The sequence below is a fragment of the Oncorhynchus kisutch genome, linkage group LG8 (assembly GCF_002021735.2).
Source record: "Oncorhynchus kisutch isolate 150728-3 linkage group LG8, Okis_V2, whole genome shotgun sequence".
Classification (NCBI taxonomy): Eukaryota; Metazoa; Chordata; class Actinopteri; order Salmoniformes; family Salmonidae; genus Oncorhynchus; species Oncorhynchus kisutch.
Window position 1 is genome coordinate 26,259,289 of NC_034181.2, and position 13,685 is coordinate 26,272,973.

Genomic DNA, 13,685 nt, shown 5'->3' on the forward strand with positions numbered 1-13,685 from the left:
CCTCTTTCTCCCCCTGTAGGGCTGGACTGAGTTGTGCAGACTTCTGGTTGGAGTGTAGAGGTCAGTTGAAGAACTTGTGCCCCGTCCAGTCCCTTCGCCCAGTCCCCTTACTTTCAGCCTCTACTCATATAGCTACACACTAAACCTGAAAGGATTAGATAAGTGTAAACACTATGATAAGAGTTCCTTTCTGTGGTAAAGACAGACTCCCCAGAGGCTGGAGCGGACCCAGCAGCAGGCTGTGACCCAGGGCCTGAGGGAGGAATGGGAAAAAATGTCAGTCTCTCGATGTGCAAAAGTGATAGACATACCCCAAGCGACTTACAGCTGTAATCGCAGCAAAAGGTGGCGCTACAAAGTATTAACTTAAAGGGGCTGAATAATTTTGCACGCCCAATTTTTCAGTTTTTGATTTGTTAAAAATATGAAATATCCAAAAAATTTGAAATATCCAATAAATGTCGTTCCACTTCATGATTGTGTCCCACTTGTTGTTGATTCTTCACAAAAAAATACAGTTTTATATCTTTATGTTTGAAGCCTGAAATGTGGCAAAAGGTCGCAAAGTTCAAGGGGGCCGAATACTTTCGCAAGGCACTGTATATACACACACATACATACATATACACACACCATTTGGAAAGTATTCAGACCTCTTCCCTTTTCCACATTGTTACTTTGCTTCCAGTTTCCCTTGATCAACCTTGAGATGTTTCTACAACTTGGAGTCCCCCTTTGGTAAATTCAATTGATTTGACATGATTTGGAGAAGCACACGCCTGTCTATATAAAGGTCCCACAGTTGACAGTGCAAAAACAAATTCATGAGGTCAAAGGAATTGTCCGTAGAGGTCCGAGACAGGATTGTGTCGAGGCACAGATCTGGGGAAGGGTACCAAGAAATGTCCGCAGCATTGAAGATTACCAAAAACACAGCCTCCATCATTCTTAAATGGAAGAAGTTTGGAACCACCAAGACTCTTCCTAGAGCTGGCCGCCCGGCCAAACTAAGCAATCGGGAGAGAAGGGCCTTGGTCAGGGGGGTGACCAAGAACCCGATGGTCACTGACAGAGCTCCTCTGTGGAGATGGGAGAACATTCTAGAAGGACAACCATCTCTGCAGCACTCCACCAATCAGGCCTTTATGGTAGAGTGGCCAGATGGAAGCCACTCCTCAGTAAAAAGCACATGACAGCGTGCTTGCTGTCGAGAAAAACAAGATTCTCTGGTCTGATGAAACCAAGATTGAACTCTTTGGCCTGAATGCCAAGTGTCATGTCTGGAGGAAACCAGGCACCATCCCTATGGTGAAGCATGGTGGCAGCATCATGTTGTGGGGATGTTTTTCAGGGGCAGGGCCTGGGAGACGAGTCAGGATCGAGGGAAAGATGAATGGAGCAAAATACTTGAATACCCAAGAAGACTTGAGGCTGTAAATCACTGCTTCAACAAAGTATGAAGTAAAGGGTCTGAATACTTATGTAAGTGTGATTTTGCAAACATTTAAAATACAATTGTTTTGCTTTGTCATTATGGGGTATTGTGTGTGGATTGATGTGGATTTAAAAAAAATCCATTTGAGAATAAGGCTGTAACGTAACAAAAAGTGGAAAAGGTAAATGGGTCTGAATACTTTCTGAATGCATTGTATGTATGAAATGTACATTTTTTAAATTCATATTTTGGTTCAGTCGTAAGAATTATAAACTATAAAAATAGAGTTGCACACTCCATATATAAATGACTGGGAGTTTATGGAGTGCACAACTCTTTTTATAGTTTATTTGCCATTATTCAGCACCTCCACATAAAATATTTTTTCTTGGTGTCCGCCAGCTCATGTTTTTTATTCAGTTGTATGAATTAACATTCAATTATATGCCATCTGTGACTAAATCAGATAACAGCAGTAAGATTTTTTTTGAAATGGTTTATTTAAGAGTCAATGAAGTTACATGTTTCATAAACCCTGATGGCACAGTGATGCCAAAACGTTGGTGATAAAGACCAAATAAGTTCTCTCCCAATACCAGTAAACAACCCAGATAAAAGAGAATGACACACTTCTATATTCTTTCTCCTCGTTTTCCCCTTTCATCCTCCACAGCCATCTGCTCTCAGGATTCTGATCCAGCTGAATCAACAGCCCCTTTAATATGCTACTGCCTTGTCTGTCCTATGGCTTCTCTTTGGTTATTTGTTCTGTTAATCCCTTAAAAAAATCCTCCCTCTCTGACAGATGTTCCGTTAGCTAGCATCTCACCCTCTGCTGTGGTCAGGGTTAGTTTTGCTTGGTCGATGGATAAAGGCATTCATGACGCCCTCTTGTTGTTCTGATTGGTCATCACTGGTGATCTGTTCACATCTGACCCTGGCTTATCATTGACTATCTCCATCTCACTGTCTGATTTGTTTCCGTCAGATTCCAAACCTCCATTTTGTGTCATTTTCTGCTCAGCCTCTGGGGCAGCTCCCTCACTGGATTGTCTAAAAGCTCCACTCTCTACTACTGAGCCCACCTCTACGTTCTCCTCAATGGGCTCCAGTTGATGGCAGTCCACTGTCTGTTGGCTGGGTTCTCATTGTGACCTGCCTCTACTGAGAGCACCTCGCTGGTGATCTCCTGGACTGCCACAGCCTCCTCTCCTTTAGATGTCCCCTCTGCTTCTTCTTCGTTCACTGTTTCTGTGCGTGTGTTGTCTGGTTTGGCGTTAACTGCCTCTCTCTGTTCCATCAGCTTATGTTTGAAATCTAGGAGCCTGTCACTAAGAGACCAGAACGAGCCCATGTTTAGATTCATGTCTACTAATACACGTGGGAGAAACACGGTGGGATGGTAGGGGTGTGGTGCTTCTCTTCCGTGTTACCTGTGGCTTGGTGTCCTAATGCCTGTGACCAGGGCCAGCTGCTCCAGAGTGGTCTCAGCTGAGGGAGAAAGAGACTGACCCTGTGGAAAGAGGAGACAGACAGAAGAGGTCTTAATGGTCACCTCTTCCAGACCTTATTAATTAATACACAAAAAGAGAAGTCTGTTATTACCTCAGCTGTGAGCGGGTCCCCGCCTTTCCTTATAGAGCGCTCCACATGCACTGCCTGCTGGGTAATGGAGTGCAGAAATTCGTAGCTGTAGAGTCTCTGGGGGTGGTCCTCACCATACTGAGAGAAACAACAGGGTCACACACAAACAGATAGTGTGATAGGTACTGACCAGGCTGGTGAAAGCAGACAGAGCCTCTATTTCATGGTTCATGGCAGAATGATAGTCTACCACTCCGCACATCCATTGGGCCAACAGATGCTGACTGAAGAAAGGGGAGGCGAAGTGATTGAATAGTTAGTTGGTTGATAGGTAAATTGTGAGAATGATTTGAATGATAGATACCTGAAAGCGGTGTGCACATCGGTGGGGCCAAAGAAGGAAGTATTGATTTTGAGCGCGCTCTGTAGGAACTGCCCCGCCTGTTCATTTGGCAAAACCAAACCTAGACAGCTCTCTGTGTGTGTGTGTGTGTGTGTGTGTGTGTGTGTGTGTGTGTGTGTGTGTGTGTGTGTGTGTGTGTGTGTGTGTGTGTGAGAGTGTGAGAGTGTGAGAGAGTTAATCCCCTCAAGCAGTAGAGGTCTTGGAGTTGGGAGTGGGTAGGTATAGCCTTACAGGATTAGATTTACATCTAGTGTAGCAGTGTAGGGGTGGTCTTCTCCATGAACTGTGAGCGTCAGGACACGTGCTCTGAACAGACACCACTGAGCTAGAGTAGACTCTCCTCCAGCAAACACATACACTGCCAACAGAGCCTACAGGACACACACCTCATTCATTTAGCTAGGGATTACTCAGATTACAAATAAATAAGGTAAACAAAGGCTAACTTGTTTATTGGTGTTTTGATTTCCTCCAACTTGTGGGTGGTGGTGAGTAGTGGATGACAATGAGTAGTGGATGACAATGTGGTACTTACGTATTGTTGGTAGTGTTGGGGTGGTCAAAGCCCAGGACCCTCTCACTGATGACCACAGGCTTGAGCTGGACACTGCAGGCCTGGTAGTTGTGGGTGGGGGTAGAGAGGCACAGGATAATAGTTACAAAGCCCTACAAGCCTACGCCTTAAACTTGAGGCCATAATTGGAGGTGTGTGGGTGTGTGTACTAGAGGTTGACCGATTAAATCGGCATGGCCGATTAATTAGGGCCGATTTCAAGTTTTCATAACAAATTGGTAATCTGTATTTTTGGACACCGATTATGGCCGATTACATTACATGAGGAAACTGCGTGGCAGGCTGACCACCTGTTAAGCTAGTGCAGCAAGGTAATTTGCTAGCTAGAATTAAACTTATCTTGTAATAAAACAATCAATCTTTACATAATCACTAGTTAACTTAGTAATAGCATCAACTATGTGTAGTTAACTAGTTTGTCCTGCGTTGCATATAATCAATGCTGTGCCTGTTAATTTATCATCGAATCACAGCCTACTTCGCCAAATGGGTGATGATTTAACAAGGCGCATTTGTGAAAAAAGCACAATCGTTGCACGAATGTACCTAACCATACACATCTTTTGCCTTTCTTAAATCAATACACAGAAGTCAATTTTTTTCAATCTAGATATTTGGTTATGAAATTAAAATTAGCAGGCAATATTAACCTATCCGGACCCGTTTTACTGCCTACGCGGAGCCCCACCGGGCCTTCACAACTACCGAAGGAGTTATCCGGCTGGCTCCTCCATCGCGACGTTACCTGAACGCCCATCTGCGGCCTGCTAACCGTTAGCTGTCTTATCGGCTGCTATCTGAATAGACAATCGGACAATTAATTTATTAATTTTTATTACTATTATGTTTATGTTTATTATTATGTTTTCTTCTTGGGCCTCTATAACTATATTTATTGTTTTTATTGTTTTTATTTTTGTTGTTGTTGTGTGATTTGGATTAATCCCCTCTACCACACGGAACCCAACTAATCTACTGACGGAACGCAAGAGGTGGCTAATAACAGACCTCCATCCTATGCTAGCTTGCTACCGATGGCCTGGCTAGCTGTCTAAATCGCCGTGACCCCCAACCAACCTCTCCACTCACCGGACCCTTTTGATCACTCGACTAAGCATGCCTCTCCTTAATGTCAATATGCCTTGTCCATTGCTGTTCTGGTTAGTGTTTATTGGCTTATTTTACTGTAGAGACTCTAGTCCTGCTCACTATACCTTATCCAACCTATTAGTTCCACCACCCACACATGCAATGACATCTCCTGGTTTCAATGATGTTTCTAGAGACAATATCTCTCTCTTCATCACTCAATACCTAGGTTTACCTCCACTGTATTCACATCCTACCATACCTTTGTCTGTACATTATACCTTGATGCTATTTTATCGCCCCCAGAAACCTCCTTTTACTCTCGGTACCAGACGTTCTAGACGACCAATTCTTATTGCTTTTAGCCGCACCCTTATTCTACTCCTCCTATGTTCCTCTGGCGATGTAGAGGTGAATCCAGGCCCTGCAGTGCCCTGCTCCACTCCTATTCCCCAGGCGCTCTCTTTTGACGACTTCTGTAACTGTAATAGCCTTGGTTTCATGCATGTTAACATTAGAAGCCTCCTCCCTAAGTTTGTTCTATTCACTGCTTTAGCACACTCTGCCAACCCGGATGTTCTAGCTGTGTCTGAATCCTGGCTTAGGAAGACCACCAAAAATTCTGACATTTTAATTCCAAACTACAACATTTTCAGACAAGATAGAACTGCCAAAGGGGGCGGTTTTGCAATCTACTGCAAAGATAGCCTGCAGAGTTCTGTCCTACTATCCAGGTCTGTACCCAAACAATTTGAACTTCTACTTTTAAAAATCCACCTCTCTAAAAACAAGTCTCTCACCGTGTTATAGACCACCCTCTGCCCCCAGCTGTGCTCTGGACACCATAAGTGAACTGATTGCCACCCATCTATCTTCAGAGCTCGTGCTGCTAGGCGACCTAAACTGGAACATGCTTAACACCCCAGCCATCCTACAATCTAAACTTGATGCCCTCAATCTCACACAAATTATCAATGAACCTACCAGGTACCTCCCCAAAGCCTTAAACACGGGCACCCTCATAGATATCATCCTAACTTGCCCTCTAAATACACCTCTGCTGTCTTCAACCAAGATCTCAGCGATCACTGCCTCATTGCCCGCATCCGTAATGGGTCAGCGGTCAAACGACCTCCACTCATCACTGTAAAACGCTCCCTGAAACACTTCAGCGAGCAGGCCTTTCTAATCGACCTGGCCGGGGTATCCTGGAAGGATATTGATCTCATCCCGTCAGTAGAGGATGCCTGGTTATTCTTTAAAAATGCCTTCCTAACCATCTTAAATAAACATGCCCCATTCAAGAAATTTAGAACCAGGAACAGATATAGCCCTTGGTTCTCCCCAGACCTGACTGCCCTTAACCAACACAAAAACATCCTATGGCGTTCTGCATTAGCATCGAACAGCCCCCGTGATATGCAGCTGTTCAGGGAAGCTAGAAACCATTATACACAGGCAGTTAGAAAAGCCAAGGCTAGCTTTTTCAAGCAGAAATTTGCTTCCTGCAACACTAACTAAAAAAAGTTCTGGGACACTGTAAAGTCCATGGAGAATAAGAACACCTCCTCCCAGCTGCCCACTGCACTGAAGATAGGAAACACTGTCACCACTGATAAATCCACCATCATTGAGAATTTCAATAAAAAAAATTCTACGACTGGCCATGCTTTCCACCTGGCTACTCCTACCCCGGTCAACAGCACTGCACCCCCAACAGCAACTCGCCCAAGCCTTCCCCATTTCTCCTTCGGCCAAATCCGTTCAGCTGATGTTCTGAAAGAGCTGCAAAATCTGGACCCCTACAAATCAGCCGGGCTAGACAATCTGGACCCTTTCTTTCTAAAATTATCTGCCGAAATTGTTGCCACCCCTATTACTAGCCTGTTCAACCTCTCTTTCGTGTCGTCTGAGATTCCCAAAGATTGGAAAGCAGCTGCGGTCATCCCCCTCTTCAAAGGGGGGGACACTCTTGACCCAAACTGCTACAGACCTACAGTGCCTTGCGAAAGTATTCGGCCCCCTTGAACTTTGCGACCTTTTGCCACATTTCAGGCTTCAAACATAAAGATATAAAACTTTATTTTTTTCTGAAGAATCAACAACAAGTGGGACACAATCATGAAGTGGAACGACATTTATTGGATATTTCAAACTTTTTTAACAAATCAAAAACTGAAGAATTGGGCGTGCAAAATTGTTAAAAAAGTTTGAAATATCCAATAAATGTCGTTCCAATTCATGATTGTGTCCCACTTGTTGTTGATTCTTCACAAAAAAATACAGTTTTATATCTTTATGTTTGAAGCCTGAAATGTGGCAAAAGGTCGCAAAGTTCAAGGGGGCCGAATACTTTCGCAAGGCACTGTATATCTATCCTACCATGCCTTTCTAAGGTCTTCGAAAGCCAAGTCAACAAACAGATTACCGACCCATTTCGAATCTCACCATACCTTCTCTGCTATGCAATCTGGTTTCAGAGCTGGTCATGGGTACACCTCAGCCACGCTCAAGGTCCTAAACGATATCTTAACCGCCATCGATAAGAAACATTACTGTGCAGCCATATTCATTGATCTGGCCAAGGCTTTCGACTCTGTCAATCACCACATCCTCATCGGCAGACTCGACAGCCTTGGTTTCTCAAATGATTGCCTCGCCTGGTTCACCAACTACTTCTCTGATAGAGTTCAGTGTGACAAATCGGAGGGTCTGCTGTCCGGACCTCTGGCAGTCTCTATGGGGGTGCCACAGGGTTCAATTCTTGGACCGACTCTCTTCTCTGTATACATCAATGAGGTCGCTCTTGCTGCTGGTGAGTCTCTGATCCACCTCTACGCAGACGACACCATTCTGTATACTTCCGGCCCTTCTTTGGACACTGTGTTAACAACCCTCCAGGCAAGCTTCAATGCCATACAACTCTCCTTCCGTGGCCTCCAATTGCTCTTAAATACAAGTAAAACTAAATGCATGCTCTTCAACCGATCGCTACCTGCACCTACCCGTCTGTCCAACATCACTACTCTGGACGGCTCTGACTTAGAATACGTGGACAACTACAAATACTTAGGTGTCTGGTTAGACTGTAAACTCTCCTTCCAGACCCATATCAAAAGTTAAATCTAGAATTGGCTTCCTATTTCGCAACAAAGCATCCTTCACTCATGCTGCCAAACATACCCTTGTAAAACTGACCATCCTACCAATCCTCAACTTTGGCGATGTCATTTACAAAATAGCCTCCAATACCCTACTCAACAAATTGGATGCAGTCTATCACAGTGCAATCCGTTTTGTCACCAAAGCTCCATATACTACCCACCATTGCGACCTGTATGCTCTCATTGGCTGGCCCTCGCTTCATACTCGTCGCCAAACCCACTGGCTCCATGTCATCTACAAGACCCTGCTAGGTAAAGTCCCCCCTTATCTCAGCTCGCTGGTCACCATAGCATCTCCCACCTGTAGCACACGCTCCAGCAGGTATATCTCTCTAGTCACCCCCAAAACCAATTCTTTCTTTGGCCGCCTCTCCTTCCAGTTCTCTGCTGCCAATGACTGGACTACAAAAATCTCTGAAACTGGAAACACTTATCTCCCTCACTAGCTTTAAGCACCAACTGTCAGAGCAGCTCACAGATTACTGCACCTGTACATAACCCACCTATAATTTAGCCCAAACAACTACCTCTTTCCCAACTGTATTTAATGAATTAATTTATTTTGCTCCTTTGCACCCCATTATTTTTATTTCTACTTTGCACATTCTTCCATTGCAAAACTACCATTCCAGTGTTTTACTTGCTATATTGTATTTACTTTGCCACCATGGCCTTTTTTGCCTTTACCTCCCTTCTCACCTGATTTGCTCACATCGTATATAGACTTGTTTATACTGTATTATTGACTGTATGTTTGTTTTACTCCATGTGTAACTCTGTGTCATTGTGTCGAACTGCTTTGCTTTATCTTGGCCAGGTCGCAATTGTAAATGAGAACCTGTTCTCAACTTGCCTACCTGGTTAAATAAAGGTGAAATAAAAAAAGGGAAATTGTGTCACTTCTCTTGCGTCCATTGCGAGCAGAGTCAGGGTATATGCAACAGTTTGGGCTGCCTGGCACACTGCAAACTAATTTGCCAGAATTGTACATAATTATGGCATAACATTGAAGGTTGTGCAATGTAACAGCAATATTTAGACTTTGGGTTGCCACCCGGAACGGTTCCGTATTTCACTGAAAGAATAAACGTTCTGTTTTTCAAAATGATAGTTTTCGGATTTGACCATATTAATGACCAACGGCTCGTATTTCTGTGATAATTATATTAAAATTAAGTCTATGATTTGATAGAGCAGTCTGACTGAGCGGTGGTAGGCAGCAGCAGGCTCGTAAGCATTCATTCAAACTTCACTGCATTTGCCAGCAGCTCTTAACAATGCTTTATCACAGCGCTGTTTATAACTTCAAGCCTATCAACTCCTGAGATTAGGCTGGCAATATTAAAGTGCCTATTAGAACATCCAATAGTCAAAAGTACAAATGGTATAGAGAGAAATGGTTGACTCATCATAATTCCTATAATAACTGCAACCTAATATTTCTTTACTGGGAATATTGAAGAACTGGGAATATTGAACCACCAGCTTTCATATGTTCTCATGTTCTGAGCAAAGCAAGGATCTTAAACGTTAGCTTTTTTACATGGCATATATTGCACTTTTACTTTCTTCTCCAACACTGTTTTTGCATTATTTAAACCAAATTGAGCATGTTTCATTATTTATTTGAGACTAAATTTATAATATTTATATATGTATTATATTAGGTTAAAAAAAGTGTTCATTCAGTATTGTTGTAAATCTCATTATTACAAATATATATATAAAAAATATATACATAATTCAAATTGAAACATAAAAATAAAATAAAAAAATCATTATTGGCTTTTTTTGGTCCTCCAATAATCGGTTTCAGCGTTGAAAAATCATAAAAAAATTGGTTGACTTCTAGACTGTGTACCTCACTCTGGCCATCAGGCTGAGACAGGAAGGAGCAGGCCTCTGGGTTCAGGTCATCACACACACGGCCAAACAGGTATGCTGCCTCCTTCAGACGCTTATACGCCTGATCCATCATGCCTGGGTGACAGAAACACACCACATCCACCAGCCTGGTCAGATAGACTAGACGTAACATAGTAAAATGTACATTCCGGGACACTCAAATTAGAATGAAATGTTACATTTGATATGGTTACACAGATGGTTACTTAAGACAAAAATAAAAGTAGGGTAGTTGGTCGGGGTGGAAGGGTGGGGCGCATAATGTGAACATCTAGCAACAAGAAGGTTTCGAGTTTGAATCTCATCATGGACAATTTTGCTAATTAGCAACTGTTCAACTACTTAACTAACCCTTTCCCTAACCCTTTTAGCTAACCCTTTAACCTAACTCCAACCTTAACCCCTAGCCTAGTTAACGTTAGCAAGTTAGCTCATGTTAGCCATCTAGCTAGAATTTGTAACATATTGTAACGACCCTGGGTTTATAAGCGCAGAAATCGACCGTGCCGCACGAGCAAGCTTTTTGCGGCACAATCGATAGCGCGCCGAACCTCGGGCTCAAAGGTCGAGGGTTCGAGACCTACTCCCTGCCCATTTCATTACAATATCATAGGTTTTGCAAATTCGTAACATATACTGTAATACAAAATGGGTGATGTACAACCACAAATTAATACATACCATACGAAATGTAACATATTGTAATGAAACAGGCAGGGAGCAGGTCTCGAACCCTCGAATTTGAGCCCGAGGTGTGGCGCGCTATCGATTGTGCCGCAAAAGCATGCTCGTGCGGCAGGGTCGATTTCCGCGCTTATAAACCCAGGGTCGTTACACTACTCCCTCCTTTCAAAGAGTGCATCCTCGCACTAGCTTGCGACTCTACGTCTTACAGGAAAGCGCTCACCGGCCAAGCACACGCACTGTCGTGGATGGGAGGTCCGATCCCTTCTGACACCAATGTAATGAAACAGCAGGGAGCAGGTCTCGAACCCTCGACCTTCTGGCCCGAGGTCCGATCACTTCTGACACCAATGTAATGAAACAGGCAGGGAGCAGGTCACGAACCCTCGACCTTCTAGCCCGAGGTCCGATCACTTCTGACACCAATGTAATGAAACAGGCAGGGAGCAGGTCACGAACCCTCGACCTTTTAGCCCGAGGTCCGATCACTTCTGACACCAATGTAATGAAACAGGCAGGGAGCAGGTCACGAACCCTCGACCTTCTAGCCCGAGGTCCGATCACTTCTGACACCAATGTAATGAAACAGGCAGGGAGCAGGTAACGAACCCTCGACCTTCGAGCCCGAGGTCCGGCGCGCTATCGACTGTGCCGCAAAAGAATGCTCGAGCGGCAGGGTCGATTTCCTCGCTTATAAACCCAGGGTCGTTACACTATCATACTAAATGGAGCGTTTTGGATTTACGTAAAGAATAATACAAAACTCTGAGACCAAGTATTTTATTTACTTAACTAGGCAAGTCAGTTAAGAACAAATTCCTATTTTCGACAACGGCCTAGGAACAGTTGTTGTTCAGAGGCAGAACGACAGATTTTACTTTTGGTTACTAGTCTAATGCTCTAACCACTAGGCTCCTTGCATCCACTGGCAAGGAAAGAAACACAACATTACCAGGTGTGTTAAGCAAAGCGTGGCTGATGTGCACCCGTGACCGGCTCGGGAACCAGATTGCATAGTGGATAAGGTACGGTGGGATTCGAAATGGTCAGTTATCTGTTTGTTCACTTGGCTTTCGAAGACTTTAGAAAGGCAGGGCAGGATGGATATAGGTCTGTAGCAGTTTGTGTCTAGAGTGTCACCCCCTTTGAAGAGGGGGATGACCGTGGCAGCTTTCCAATCTTTAGGAATCTCGGATGACATGAAACAGAGGTTGAACAGACTGGTAATAAGGGTTGCAACAATGGCGGCAGATAATTTTAGAAAGAGAGGATCCAGATTGTCTAGCCCAGCTGATTTGTAGGGGTCCAGGTTCTGCAGCTCTTTCAGAACATCTGCTATCTGGATTTGAGTGAAGGAGAAGCTGGGGAGGCTTGGGTAAGTAGCCGCGGAGCTGTTGGCCGGGGTAACCAGGAGGAAAGCATGGCCGGCTGTAGAGAAATGCTTATTGAAATTCCCGATTATTGTGAATTTATCGGTGGTGACAGTGTTTCCTAGCCTCAGTGCAGTGGGCAGCTGGGAGGAGGTGCTCTTATTCTCCATGGACTTTACAATGTCCCAAAACTGTTTGGAGTTTGAAAAAGCTAGCCTTTGCTTTCCTAACTGACTGCGTGTATTGGTTCCTGACTTCCCTGAACAGTTGCATATCGCGGGGACTATTCGATGCTAGTGCAGTCCTCCACAGGATGTTTTTGTGCTGGTTGAGGGCAGTCAGGTCTGGAGTGAACCAAGGGCTATATCTGTTTTTAGTTCTACATTTTTTGAAAGGGGCATGCTTATTTAAGATGGTGAGGAAATTACTTTCAAAGAACGACCAGGCATACTCTACTGACGGGATGAGGTCAATATCCTTCCAGGATACCCGGGCCAGGTCGATTAGAAAGGCCTGCTCGCATAAGTGTTTTAGGGAGTGTTTGACCGCGGACCCATAACGGACGCAGGCAATGAGGCAGTGATCGCTGAGATCCTGATTGAAAACAACAAAGGTGTATTTGGAGGGCAAGTTGGTCAGGATAATATCTATGAGGGTGCGCATGTTTACGGATTTAGGGTTGTACCTAGTGGGTTCCTTGATAATTTGTGTGAGATTGAGGGCATCTGTCTTAGATTGTTGGACTGCCGGGGTGTTAAGCATATCTCAGTTTAGGTCACCTAACAGAACGAACTCTGAAGATAGAGATGGGGGGCAATCAATTCACATATATTGTCCAGGGCACAGCTGGGGGCTGAGGGGGTCTATAACAGGCTGCAACAGTGAGAGACTTATTTCTGGAGAGATTCATTTTTAAAATTAGAAGCTCGAACTGTTTGGGCATAGACCTGTAAAGTATGATCGTATAATAGCTAATGTTTATGTTGCTATTGAGCTTTACCTGGTAGGAGCAGGGGGGCCCTCCAGGCCAGGGGCCAGGGGCCAGACCCTGGGAAGACAGGCGGATCCCCCTGTAGTCCACGGTGGCAGTGGGCAGGGTGTGGAGGCCCTGGAGCACCCCTCCAGGTCACTGTATGACTGTATACCCCTCAGCTCCAGCCTCTGGGCTGCCCTGGGGAGGGGTGTGTTATACAGCAGCATGGTGCCTTTAACAGGATTTTCTATGATTATACATTATGACAAACACTTCATTCTCCATCTACATACAATTAGACCGGCTGTAGACAAGCAGAACAAGAGCTTATCTGCGTCCCCTCTCGCCCCCTTGCCCCTCCCTGGTTCAGGAACAGCCTGCCCCAAAGGAAGGCAGTATTATCAGGACATCCACTGATTGGCTCTATACAGCCTTCAATAACAATCTCCGCACCCTGGGCTACTGCCCACACAAACGTACTGTTCACCTGAAAGGGTGATGAAA

The 13,685-nt window shown here is 44.5% G+C and overlaps 1 long non-coding RNA gene across 1 annotated transcript; it reads right to left on the reverse strand.

The window, feature by feature from the left end:
• Positions 1–1,999: 1,999 nt before the first annotated feature.
• On the reverse strand, positions 2,000–13,685 carry LOC116352887 (uncharacterized). The gene is made up of 6 exons (XR_004210766.1): positions 13,209–13,685; positions 10,111–10,229; positions 3,958–4,037; positions 3,041–3,157; positions 2,869–2,948; positions 2,000–2,766 (listed from the first exon to the last, which is right to left on the reverse strand). It is a non-coding gene; the product is annotated as an uncharacterized LOC116352887 (long non-coding RNA).